The sequence below is a fragment of the Cavia porcellus genome, unplaced genomic scaffold, assembly GCF_034190915.1.
Source record: "Cavia porcellus strain 051 isolate PalLab524CR breed Dunkin Hartley unplaced genomic scaffold, mCavPor4.1 scaffold_10, whole genome shotgun sequence".
Lineage (NCBI taxonomy): Eukaryota > Metazoa > Chordata > Mammalia > Rodentia > Caviidae > Cavia > Cavia porcellus.
The window spans coordinates 7,375,030-7,388,890 of NW_026947493.1; the positions used below are offsets into that span (position 1 = coordinate 7,375,030).

General features: G+C 47.6%; 1 protein-coding gene across 1 annotated transcript in view; it reads left to right on the top strand.

Moving 5' to 3' along the window:
• Positions 1-6,399: 6,399 nt before the first annotated feature.
• The window catches only part of LOC106025863 (endogenous retrovirus group K member 113 Gag polyprotein), a 104,474-nt gene continuing 97,012 nt past the window's right edge, over positions 6,400-13,861 (top strand). The window contains exons 1-2 of the transcript XR_010050058.1: positions 6,400-8,267; positions 8,432-8,474. The gene's annotated coding sequence lies outside the window, so the exon portion shown is untranslated. The remainder of the gene's footprint in view (positions 8,268-8,431; positions 8,475-13,861) is intronic.

Sequence of the window (13,861 nt, forward strand, 5' to 3'; positions counted from 1 at the left end):
ACAGGCTGGCTGCAGGCATTTGCACTGGCTGACCCACCGGGCATGGGCTTGACAATGGTGAGAACACAGAAGGACCACCCTGCAGTGACCACCGAGGCCCGGCACATACTAGACCTGGGCGCTATTCTTGTCTGAACCCTGCTGGCTCCTCTGGCCTTGCTCGGGACTAACACAGGAAGCCCGGCCAGCTCTGCTCAGGATGCAGCCATGGAGAAGCTGGTTCCCAATCCCTTTGCCCTAGCCGCTCTGGAAGAACTCAGGGTACCTTTCTCCTCACCCTGCATTCCCCTCCCGCAGTGTTTTCTCTGGAGAGGCAGCTGTACCAGGCCACACGGCAGGGCCAGGTTGCGAGGATGAAGGACCTGATCGCCAGGAGGTTCAACATCCTTGGTATTTTAGGAGCTAGTTCACATAACATTACTACTGCAGACTCCTTCAGCGTACCCAGAAGAATCACAAGAACTGTAATGTATATTCATCCAAATCGGGTTATCTACCCTTAAGGTTTACAGGTATAACAGTATTGTTATTGACTATCATTTATGATTTCTATGGGTAATGAGTTAAATCCGCCTTGTAAGAGCTAGTTCACACACATTTCTATTGCAGGCTCTTTCAACGCTCACAGAATCCGACAATCTGGAATGTGTTTTCATCCAAATCGAGTTTTCGAGTCTTCAGGTTTACTGGTGTAAGTGTTGAAATTGACTGTCATGTATGATTTATATGTGGAATGAGTTACCCCCAAGTTCTAGGAACTAGTTCACATACATTTATATTGCAAGTTCTTTTAATGCACTCAGAATCTCAAGAAATGTAATGTATTTTCACCCAAATTGGGTTTTCTAGTCTTAAGGCTTATAGGTGTAAGAGTATTGAAATTGACCCCATGTATGATTTCTATGTGTAATGAGTTACCCCCAAATTTTAGGTGCTAGTTCACATACATTTCTATTGAAGAAATTATTACAAAGAGAATTACTAGAATTGGATTGTAGGTTCATCCAAATCGGGTTATCTAGTCTTTTAAGATTTATCTAGTCCAGAAATCACGGCTTGTGCATGGGGATGGCCCCTGTGGCCCATCTAAAAGGCACGCACTCAGATCACCCGGGGAGGGAAGCTCACTGAGCCCAGGCTGGTCCCCCAGGCTCAGAGGCAAGGTGGGGATAGTCCTAGACAACTGATCAGGTCAAGGAAGTCCCTAGAGGAGGGACAGAGGGAGAAGCCATTGCTTCTGGGGGGTGGGACGCTGGGGACAGGCCTGGTTGGGAACTTCCTGAGGGAGAAGGGTTGTATGCTGGGCTCCTGAGGGTGCAGAGGCAGTGTGTGACAGGGGAACAGGGGACCCCTGAGCCTGCCTGGGCAGGGCAGCAGGGACCATGCACCTGTTCACTGGTGGCCCCAGCTCACCCCAAGAGATCGTGAAGGTGGGAGGCCTGAGTGCTGTGCGTCTCCTAGGTTGGCTTGGCAGGAGCCGTGGGTCATGTTAGGTCACACAGTGTGCCTCAGTCTGGACTTGTTCATTCATTCATTCATTCATTTTTACACAGTCCCCAGCTCTCACATTCATTCACCAAGAGCTTGGCTCCTGGCCCTGCCACAGAACCTCTGGACGTGGTCCCTGCTTCCTGGTGGCTTGGCTTTGAGGACAGACTTTAAGCAGACAGCCTCACAGCCCACTGTCTCAGGAGCCGGTGATTGGGCCAGAGCCTCCAGGGAGCCAGGAGAGAAGGACTGTGGTCCAGGCAGAGGGACAGTGCAGCCAGAGGCCCCCAGGGAGGAAGGAATGGTGGACCCAGTGCAGGGACAAGACTGGCCTGAGACCACACAGAAAATCAGTTACCTTCCATCGTCTGCTCCTAAGCTGATGAGTACAAGGCAGAAGCAGGCTGGCTTCTTCTCTGGCCACCCAGATGTCCCAAGGGCCAGTGGCTGTAATGCATGAGTAGAGGGGCTGAAGACATAGTGGGTAGTCAGGGTCTCAGGTGTCCTCAGAATCTGGAGAATAATCCTAGGGCATTGGTGGCTGCCAGGCAGGACCAAGGGCTTAGGCGTGGGAAGTTGTTTGCGCCCTCAGCCTTTTTATTTATTTATTTATTGTGGTACTGGGGATTAAACCCAGGGCCTTTGCACTGAGCTACATCTCCAGCTCGTTTTATTTTTCTTTTGAGCAAGAGTCTCAGCAAGAGCAAGAGTTGCCAAGGCTGGGGTCTAATTTGTGATCCTCTTGCTTCAGCTTTTCAGGGTGATGGGATTACAGGTGCCAGCCACCATGTCCAGCTGTCTGGGCCGTGCCAGGCCATGCAGAGTTGTGAAGGCCCTGGGCTTAGGAGCTCCCCCAAGAGCAGAGGTCCTGCCAGCCCACAGGGCAACCGTCCTGGTGGGAGGGCATGGGTGGTGGGCGGTATCAGGTGCAGTGATGCAGCCCTGGTCCCCCTCCCCACCGCAGGTGGGCCGAGTGGCCTGCACTGGGCTGCAGGCTCTGGTCACTAACAGGCCATGCGTCTGCTCCTGGAGCAGGGGGCTGCGGTAGATGACGCGGACGCGGTAGACACCCCTCATGGAGATTGTGTTTAGGGGGTGTCTGTCTGTCTGTCTGTGTCAGGGCAGGGTGAGGTGCCCCAGGTCTCTCTGGATCTACAGTTGTTGTTGAGACTGTCACTGGTACGCTGGTGCCTGGGTGCGGGCTGGTGCAGAATCAGTCTCCAGGGTCAGGGGTGTCGTGTTGACCTGGCTTCCCCTAGTGTGGCAATGAAAATCTCTCTGTGAGCAGGGCCTCTCGGTCCTGACCATCTCGTCAGTCCCTTGTGATGCCGTATGAGCAGATAACTGTGTGGCTGGATGAAGGCCTGATGAGCACAGTCCCTGTGAGCAAGCCACGTAACAGGCACAGGGCTCTGTCCTGGCCAATACCAAGCCATGACTGGCATAGAGGTTGTCATCCTGCACAAACCTTGGACAGAGCAAACACTGAGGACAGGTCTGCGGCATAGGCTGTATCAACTGGGCATGGTAGTGCACATCTGTAAACTTAGCACTCTGGGAGGCTGAGACAGGAGGATTCCAAATTTGAGCCCAGACTGTGTAATTTAGCAAGATCTTGTCCTAAAATTAAAAAAAAAAGGATGCTTTGGAATGTAGCTTAGTGCAAGGTTTCTGGGTTTAATTCTCAGTAATGGAAAAGCAAAAAAAAAAAAAAAAAAAGTAGCTCTACTGGTTAGAGGGAAGGACTGAATCTGACAGTGACATTTGATAAGGATACATTTTCAAAATCTTAAGTTTTTTTTTTTTTTTCCAGATTGGATCCAGAGTCTTCTGATTGAGCTATATCCTTCCTCTCTCTTTAAGATGAGGTCTTATTAAATTCTTAAATTGCCCATGTTGGGCTCAAATTTGCCATTCTCCTGCCTCAGCCTCTTAAATAGCTGGAATTATAGGTGTGCAGTACCACACTCAGCTCCTGTTTTTTTTAAATTATTAACTCTTTGTAGAGACTTAGTTGCTCATGAGAATACTTTTTGCTCTGTCTTCTCCGTGCTCCAGGGCCCCGTCTTGAGGAGGTCTTGATTACTAGTTGTGGTAGAGATGGAGCAGTAATGACCTGCTCTGTGTGCCCTGGCCCTGTCTGCCAAGAGAGACCCAAGAGGTTGCATTGCAGCCAGGGGACCACAGCCATTGGTGTTCTGAAGGGTATTTCAGCAGTGGTTCTCAGCTAGGCATGGTAGTGTTTACCTACAATCCTAGCAGTCAGGAGGCTGAGGGAGGAGAATTTCTCTAGGTCTGAGGCCAGTCTGGGCTACATAGTGAGTTCAAGTCCTGCCTGTCTCAAAACACAAAACACAACAAAACAAAACACCCAAACCAAAACTAAAACAAAGCCAAAACAGTGGTTCTCAGATCAGGCCAACATCTTTACCAGTCAGAAAATACAGACAATATCTCATACTTTTCTTTCTATTTTGTTCTTGCAGGGCTAGGGAGAGAACCCAGGGCTTTTTGAGTGCCAGGCAAGTGCTCAGCCGCTAAGCCACCACCCCTTAGCCTGTAGCATGTTTCTCATGAAGTTTATTTTTAAAGAATATATTCTGAAATTGGTTTCCAATTTTATTTTTGTAATTATTTATTTACTTTTTAGACAAGTCCCTCTATGTAGTCCAGGATAGCCTTGAGCTCACTATGTGGCCCAGACTGGCTTTGAACTCACAGCGATCCTCCTGTCTCAGTCTCCTCAGTGCTGGGATCACAAGCCTGCACAAACATGCCTGGCATTTTCTTGTTTCCATGTGATCTTTCCTGGTGAAGGAGTAGATGGCAACTATTTTAATCTTTAGGTTTTATCTAACAACAGAGATTTTGCAATAGTGTGTCATTCTCTATTCTCTGTTAAAGCAACTACCGCATAGTGTCTAGACTTCCTCAACGCTCCCTCAGGTTGGGGCTTGGCTTTGTGGACACAGGGCCCAGGCTCCACCCCACCACTCTCTGTCCTCTCCCCCAGTTTGGGATGAATGTGCTTCTTCTGTCTGCCTAGTTCGGCCACTTGATGATCCTCCAGATTCTGGTCAGCTCCATTGGGGGCCAGGGTCCATTGTGAGAACGAGGTAAGGCATTGGCCCTGGCCCCTCCACTCCCCCTGTCCTGATGCACCTGACTGCACCACCTCGGCCCCTGTGTCCACCTTATGCCTTCTGAGGCCTTGTGATGCTGCCCCTTCTGCTGCTTCCCCTGTCTGAGGTGCCCCACACTTTACTCCTCTGTGCTGTTGGGACGGTGCCCAGCCCTCCACCAGGCTCCTTGCTAATGAGAGAGGAATCATCAGGATGCCCAGAGGCCTCCTGTGTCCTCCTCCCAGGCTCTTTCCTCTCCATCTGCTCAGTGTTGTGGGGTACAAGGGGCAGGGCTCCATTTACCAGCTCTGGTGGGACTGTGAGTTACTTCATCATTCTGAGCCTCAGTTTCCCTCTTTGGAAATGGGATGCTCCTACCTGCCTCAGGGAGCTGGGAGAAGAATGGGAGGTGCTGTGTGTGACTTCTGGGCTGGGCACCGGCACCTGAGGGAGCCTGGCATCTCCTGCTGCACAGTGGGGTGCATGCAGTCTGAGGCCCCAATAAGTCGCAGTGCCCGACTCCCCCACTGGTGCCTTCTTCCTCTCCCTCCTCTACTTTTTTTTTCTCTGCAGTACAGAAGCTCACTATGTAGCTCAGAGTGGCCTGGAACTCAGGGTGAGCCTCCTGTCTCAGCCTCCTGAGTACTGGGATTATAGTTGTGCACTGTCCTGTCTGGTCACATAAAGTTTTGGAAAAAATTTTAAATTTATAAAATACTTTTCTTACAGGCAATGTCACTTACCCTTCTAGCCGCCACCAAGGCAGTCAGGATTACTGTCTAATTGGACTTGGGTGGAGAGGGGAGCTCAGGGAGACAGAGGTGCCAGGTCTGGGGCACACAGCTGAGCTGCGGGTCGGAGCTGGGTTTTTCACCCTGGCCCGGCTCTCACGTGCAGTGTCGTGTGTGGGCAGTATGTCCTGGGGACGCAGTGCATGAGAAGGGGGCCCCTCCGCAGACCACAGGGCCCAGCCTGGGTTTGTTTCCAGGACTGGCTGGCCTTACTGCACTGTACTGCCCTGAGAGGCCACATGCCTGTGCTGGCGTTCATGATGGAGGAACTGGAGGACGTAGCCCTGGACCACAAGAACAAGGTGAGAGCTGCTTCAAGATCCTGGGCTTTTCCTTGGCTGGGGGTCCTAGGCCACTCTTACGCAAGGCGAGGGCCTTCTCTAGTTATGCATGCGTGGACTGTGTGCATCTGGAGGCGCTGTTCTGACATACATAGGAGAACGCAAGCTGGATGTGGTCAGATGACTGCGGGATACGAGCTGACTCAGGAGAAGCCAGGCTGGAGAAAGGAGGTGGAATACGGCGAAGGAACTGGATTTGGGAAAGACTGGACCAGACTGGGAGCATTGCTGGAGCGGGGGCAGGGCTCTGTGGTTGATCTGTAGGAGAGGCCAGAGGGCTCTGGGCCCTGATGGAGATCTCTGCCCTGACCTCGGAAACCCCAGGTGGGGAGGCAGCAGGGACCACCAAAGGCCTGCAGCAGCTCTGGGCACCCCCCAAATGGGTATTGGTGGGAAGTGGGGTCAGGGCTTTCGAGGCAATGCAGGGAGAGTGTCTGGGGCTGCTGACCCCAGAGTGATGGAGAAACAGAGCCGGGAGAAGGAGGCTACTCCTTGTGATGAGCGAGGCGACCTTATTGGCCTTCTCCTCCTGGCCAGTTGGGCAAGATAGCGTTTCACAGGGCTGCTGAGCACAGGCATCAGGAGGCTGTGGACTTCCTCGTGGGCTACGGCTGTGATCACAATGTCAAAGACAAGGTACTGCGACTGGGAGGCTCTGGGCTCCTGACCAGGGTACACAAGTCCTTGCCACCCTTGCAGCACTGGTATCTCATATATGCCTGCTTCTGACTGCAGCCGTGCTGGAGGGGCAGGTGCCCAAGGCCAGGAGTGCAAGCGATATTCCCAGCAAGTACTGTGGGCAGGCCTAGGCTATGGGTTGACAGCCCAAAGGTGCCCAGGATGCAGGTTTTCTACACAGGAAAGCCACACCATGGGCCTAGATAAGAGCTGGGGTCTGATGAATTTGTTGTGAGCCTCCTGCCTCAGGCTCCCTAGTGTTGGGATGGCAGGCGTGGCAAGGAGAGGCATATTTTGGCTCATGGTTAGTGAGGTTTCAGTCCATGGGTTGCTGGCTGCATTGTTTTTAGGCTAGTGGAGAAGTGGAACATCATGGTGGGAGGGAAGAGGCGAAGAAAGCAGCTTACTCCATGCAGCCAGGAATCAAGGAAGAGAGAGAAGAAGGGGGCAAGCTATCCTTTGTGGGACACATCCCCTCCTTCAGTGAGGTCGCACTGTCTAGGTTCTGTCACCTCCTAGCAACCCATCAGCTTATGAACTGACGGATGGGTTGATGGTCATAAACCACTCATGTCCCCTGTTTCTCCCGTGTTGGACATTGCTGCTCTGGGGACCAAGCCAACTTTTTTTTTTTTTTTTTTTTGGTGTATGTTTTTGAGACAGGCTCCCACTGTGTAGTTCAGACTAGTCTTGAGCTCACTTTGTAGCCCAAGCTGGTCTCAAACCCACAATGATCTTCCTGCCTCAACCTCCTGAGTGCTGGCATTACAGGTGTGTATTGCCATGTCCGGCTGACTGAGCCTTCAGCACATGAGCCCTTTGGGCAACATTTTAGATCCCAAGCACACCAGGATGATCTGGGGTACAAGAGGAAGGACTCATTGGGTGGGCACATGGAAAATAGGGTCTGTTTTGTTTTATTTTGAAAGTAACTCGTCTGTTTGCAGTATAAGGAAAGAGACCTGGGCTTGACCTTGCAAGAGCTTCTGCTTGTAGTTTTGGGTACAGTGCTTAGGGTCGGGTGGCATTGCTTGGTGCTCAAGATACTGCTTGTCACAGGATTGCTCTGTGAGCCTGGACATGTCCCTTCTGCTCCCTGGGCCTCAGCTTTATGTTCTGTAAAATGAGGGTGGCTCTGGTGGGGCCCCTCAGGCCCAATCCTCCTGCAGGAGGGGAACACGGTGCTTTACCTGGCTGCCGGCCGGGGCCACACAGCTGTGCTGCAAAAACTAGTAAACATTGGCCTGGAGCGGAATGCCGTGAGTCACCAGCCATTGGGGGAGCTCCCTGTCCTCAAGAATCCCCAGGCATGTGGCTCAGGCCTGTAATCCCAGTGCTTCAGAGGCTGAGGCAGGAGGATCACTGAGAGTACGAGACCAGCCTGGGCTACAAAGTGAGCTCAAGGCCAGCCTGAGCTTAGTGACATAGTGCCTGCCTGGCAAACATGAGGTCGTGAGTTTGATCCCCAGTACCAACAACAACAAAAAAGACAGGAAAACAAAACGTGGCCTGGTTTTCCCTGGCTGAGGCCCTGGAGCCAGGGAGCTGACACCTAAGGGCAAAGAGCAGCACCTAGAAGCCAGACTGAGTGGGCTGTGGGGTGGAGGATGGGTGTCTGACAGAGGGAGAATTTGGGGGGCCAGGTTGGCCAGGGAGCACAGTAGAGTGGGGCTGGAAGGACAGGAGGGTGTGGAGAGCTGGCCATCTGCCCATTTCTGCCTCCTACCTTTCCCACATGTTTCAGGAAGGATTTAGGGCCCTGCACACGGCAGCTGAAGGACTCCCCCTGGATTGTGTGCGGTGCCTGCTTGGGGCGGGGAGCCTGGTGAATGCCCTCACACAGGTAGGTAAGTTGTTTTCTAGGCTCATAAATGCTCTTGGGCTGTAGTGCTGAAGTTCTCAGAGTCTGCTTTGGTCCTGGGAACTGCCTGATTTCTGAATAGTTTTTGTTGCATTTTGTTTGAATAAGTTCTACTAAACTTAATGGTCTAAGGAAGTTTCCTTTTAACAGTTTTAGCAACAGTCATCAGGATCCAGTGCTCCAGAGCTGTCAGGTAAGGTACTTTCTGAGCTTCTTGGGCTATGTTTTTACTGTATCAGGGGACTGCAGATGAGTTCTCTCTGATTTCAGAACTCCTTGAATTTACATTTTAAGCTATGTAGGTTTTTTTTTTTTTTTTTTAAATAACACAAGTCCATTTGGTGCCAGTGTTACAGGCAGCTGAGTTAGAAATATTATAAGCAGATTAATGGTATCAACAAGAGACTTGATTTCGCAGCTGAACAAACAGAAGCAGTCTGTCTTTGCCTCTCACTGCCTTTTTCTTTTTGTGTAGTGGAAGGGGAGGGACAGAGGAAAGGGATTCCTTCTGAGACACGCTTCTCATCCCCTCATTCCCATCACACTGTACGGTTTGCTGTCCCCTGTCATTTCTTAGGCTGCATATTGCAAGCTGTATTTCTTTTTTCACTGAGGATCCAAGTCATGACCTCGCGCTTGCCAGGCAGGCACTTGTGCCACTGAGCTAACCCCCAGCCCTCAAGTTGTATTTCTGTAGCAGTGTTTTAGAAAACATTTGAAGTTTGGTGTTTGGGTATGTTATGTTGGCTAGAGAGATGTGGAATTGATCTGTGATTGTTTTTGCTATATTGTGGCTCTTTCGTCAGTCTGTTATTACCTTCAGACTTCAGGCTTACCTGCTGATGCTTGCTACGCAGGAAGCCTAGGCAGTTTTATTTGTTATGAAACCTCTCCTAGGGGAGGCAAGAGATTGGAGCTATACTACTTCATTTAGCTGGGGCCAGAAGAAGCAGTCTGTGCTGGGCCCCACAGTGTATCCACTGGAGACGGCAACCCACTAAGCCCAGGTTCTCAGAAAGCTTGCAGAAAACCACTTCGTTGGGGTTTTCGGTAACAGGAAGTGGCACTCATAAGTACTGTATGTTCTGGTGTATGGGAGTCGAAAGTGTGCTGTGAATGAATGGAGCTGTGGAAGTAGTTGATCATAGTTGGCCTTTTTCCTGAGGCACATCTGAAGGAGGAGTCGGTTGAGACAGCTCCCCTCCCTTTTCTCAAGGCTTGCCATTCATTCTTAGCCTTTCGATTGGGATAGAAAAGGGAGCAGGGAAGAATGAGATCTCTGTGTTTGCAAAGGAGCCAAGGACCATGATTAACGATACCAGCTCTTGAAAAGCTCACTTGTAGTTTCCCTTTGATCTTACAGGGTGTCATATAAAACTGGTGATCTGATACAACTCTGATTGCCTATTGCATGGTTCCTACACGTATTTAAACCCATATGCTTTTGATGCTGGTTCAGTATGTTCTTGGTACTAGAATTTGGGAGATACTGCTCTACACTAACAAAAAGAGCTTTGTTATGTTTGTGTTAAGTTATATGACCAAAGTACCTGTAATGCTGCCTACTGTTTTGTATGCATTTTCCCCCCCTCTGGGTGACCTAATTGATATGTTAATCAATGCTCCCCCTTTGTAAACAACTGTAAATCCCTGGTAACCTAACCTAATTGATATGTTAATCATTGTTGCCCTCTACAAATAACAGATGTGGTGCTAAAACAAGCTGACAAAGGATGGTTAATTGCTGCTAGACTACTCCGTCCTCTGCTAAGGGAAACATTTCCTTAGCAGATTTCCTGATCCATGCCCATAACCCCTTACTTTGTAAACTGTGATATCTACAAAAGGTTGGAAAGTTTTGCTGGGAGCACACAGCTTTTGCAAACTCCAACTGCACTGTGTTGCTGGGCCCAGGATAAAATAAATCAGTGCTGCTTTTTAAAAACATGTTTGGCCCAATTTTTGGACTCGAGGTTGGGGACTGGGTGGGGAGGTTCATTTGTGAATTACAAGAATACGTATAACTGAAGGTAAAAGGATTTATAAAGTTAAAGTAAATTAAAGGATCATCAGACTAGACAAAATCTAAATCAAAAGACCCTCCAACCCATCTAAATACCCCAAATACTTTTTTATCCCTTTGCAACTATATTTTTCTGGCAAAATCCAGTTCATTTAGTAATTACCATTTTCTCAGCATGTTTTTTTTTTCCTTTTTACAAATGTGTCTTATGTTCATAATCAGACCCCAAATATTTAAATGTGAGCACAAGCCATGCAGTCATACTGACACCAGAAAAACTCTGGCACCAGAAAAACTGTAATAGCATTTTTTTCAAGAAGTCTGGGAGGAAGAAAAGACAACAATGCCAGCCATTCATTGGGATCTGCCACTGGTGTCTGCCTGTGAGAGCGGTGGGCTCCTGATGACTTGTGGGATTTGACATGTTGTAAATACTCAATGCAAAGATCTTGTTTGCCCTGTGTCTCCAGGTCTTCTTGGTTAGTTTCTGCTGTTGTTTGCCTCCAGCACATCTGCATGATTAATTTGAGATGGTCACGCCAGGAAAATTAGATCTAAGCGGTGCCTCTAAGGACCATAATTTTCCCTTTTCCATCGGGAAACCTATTTGACAAGTGGTTCTATCCTGATGAAAATGTCACAAAGTCCCTTTGCTCCCTGAGAGTCTAGTGAGTTGATGAATGAATGCCATCTCGATCTGACTTAGTATTGTTTTTCCTCCTAACAGAACCCTTGAGTGGTGGTTGCTGAGTTTTTCTCCTCCTTCCAAGGAGGTTGACATCTTTACAGTTTCACTGGGCTAACAGATTTGGGCATAAAAACAGAATGGGAAAATATTACCTAACTTTTCTACTAACAGATCTTAGATGTGAGAGTAAAGGAGAGATCCTGGGCTTGAAAGTGGCTCTCTAGGTAGTTTGTATCCTCTTGAATGAAATGATTTGGAAAGTTTGTTGTTTGTGGTTATCTGACCTGAGATAGGAGAAAAATTATAATTCACTTTCCATTCTTAGAGGCCTAACACCCTTGTTTATGGATGTATGTGCTGATTCCTATTTCTAAGCACAATGCCTGGTACATAATATTTGTTCAGTAAAGACTTGTATGAGTGAATGCATCAAAGACTTTGAACGGTTGCTATGCAATTTTTTTGGCCTTTTTGAGACAGGGTTTTACTATATAGTTGTCTGGCCTTGAACTCACAGCAATCCTCCTGCCTCAGCCTCTTGAGTGCTGGGATTATAGACATGTACCACCTTGCCTGGCTGAGCAGTTGTCATGAAATTTGCTTGCTAAGTGCTATAGTTGTTACCAAAGCAAAGCAAAAAAGTAAAACACCTCAAAAAATTATGTCAACAAAGAAAAAAGAAGGGGTAGGTTTCCTTGTATTTAATAGTAGATATTCTTTTCCACAAACTGGGTAGTTTATTCTGGATTCTATAGGAAATGAAAAAGTGCTTAGGTTTCTACTCTCTGTTGATTGATCTTAAAGGTTGCTGCCTTTCTTCTGACTGAAGAACCTCCTCCCCTTCTGCCTTTCACACTGCAGTAAGCCTCGGTTCTGATTTACTGTGCTGGTATATTTCTTCTCAGAATAAAGATTAGATTCTTGGAAATCTACTCATTTGACAACTGTCTGAAATAACTTTGCCTAAAGGACAGTAAATGCCATAATTTTCTAGTTAATTGTGGAGCAGTACCAAAGAGAGTCACTTTAAAAACACATGATTACAGATAGAAATCTGAAAAGGAAGCAAAAAAGATTGTAAATATTTATCTCCTTTCTGTGGCTTACCACTCCCTTTTCTGGACACTTTGGCTGCTTTTCTCTGTAGATTTTGGGCCCTTTTGACTTACCTCTTCTGTTTTTACCTGATAGAGAGTTCTTACTAGGAAAGGCTGATTTTAGAGTTGCTTGAGTGCCTACTGTGTGGGGTGCACTTGTTTAACACTGGCGATGATAGCACGGTGAACAAAACAGACCAAACCTCCCTGCTCTCCTGCATGTCGTATTGGAACCCTTGCAAGTTTTGTCCTTTTTTTTTTTTTTTTTTTTTTTTTGTCTTTTTCATTCTTACCGGTACCGGGGATCGAACTCAGGACCTTGTGCTTGCAAGGCAGGTGCTTATGCCGCTGAGCTAAATCCTCAGCCCCACAATTTTTGTCCTGATAAGGTCAGGGAACAGGGAATAGAAATGATTAGTTAAATTAAGCCCCTCGGCGATGATAAGTTTACATGACTACTTGCCAAAAGTAAGGCATAACAGAGGAATACAATAAAATTATAACCAGTCCCCATTCTGCTCTCAGCCTTACTCCCCAAAACTAACTATTCTATGTCTATGAATGTTTGTCTATATTTATCTGTGTGATTTCCCCCAATTTTTCTATGTTAATATACATATAAAAGCTTTTTATACCTTTTTCTTTCAAAGAAAATGGTATATTATATATTCCACTCAATTATTCTCCTTTTTTCCCATCCTGAAATTGATGCCTTAATATGACAAAACAAATACTGGTACATGATTCTTGATACCATGTACCTGGTATATTAAAGTATGGGAGGGACAGTGGTGAAAATGATTTAAACCTTACTCTGATGGTGAGATGTTAGGTTATTTCCATTCTTCCCAAATTAATAATGCCATCATGTCTGTCTTTCCATACCAGTTCAGCTTGGTTTCTGGTACTGCTTTTCCCTCTGGGTAGCTTTCCCCATGAGTACATGTATCCCTGTTTCATTCTCTCCAGGAATAGCTGGAACCTGCTGGCTGATTTAATCCTAAGATACATTTACTTATTCAGCAGATATTTATTTGGCAAACTATATGCCAGGAACAATACTGGACACTTGGTACCCGTGACCCACCAGTGTGGGTGAAGCCCTTGCAGAGTTTATGTTCCATTTGGGGAAGATGGACAGTGTACAGCAGGGCAATAAGTAAATTATTTAGTATATGAGAACATGATCAGTGATACAAGAAGGGCGAGTGGAGGTACACAGTGTGGTTGGATGTGTTTTGAAAGTATGCTTCGAAGGATTGCCTGATGGGTTAGACAAAGAGTGACGAAGAGAGAACAGGCAAGAATGAGAGATCCTTGGATTTGGTTTGGTTTTTAACCTGAACAATGGAAATTTGGGGTTTTGTTTTTATTTCAGACTTAAACTGGATGGGGTCATCTTCTGGTTGAGGATCAGCCGTTTCCATTTGAAACAAGGGTACTTGAGATGTCTGTTAGACCCAGGAGCACCGTCAGTGGGTGGTGCTCCGAGTACAGAGCCCTTGCAGAGCCTTGCTGCACGGTGCTTTAAACCTTTACTCTATAGCCTGTGAGTGTTAGGATTGTGGGAAAAGGCACAGCCTTGCACACGTAGCTTTGTCCCATTTGTGGTGCTGTCTGCAGATAAAACTCGTGAAGGAGCACCACCGAGTTAGATAACGGTGTACATTTTAGAGTGCTAGAATTGCCAAATCAGTTTCCCAGAGGAAGGCACTGAATAATGTCTGTTTACATCAGTGCAGTGAGGGTGTTTCCTTTACTTTACCTTTGCC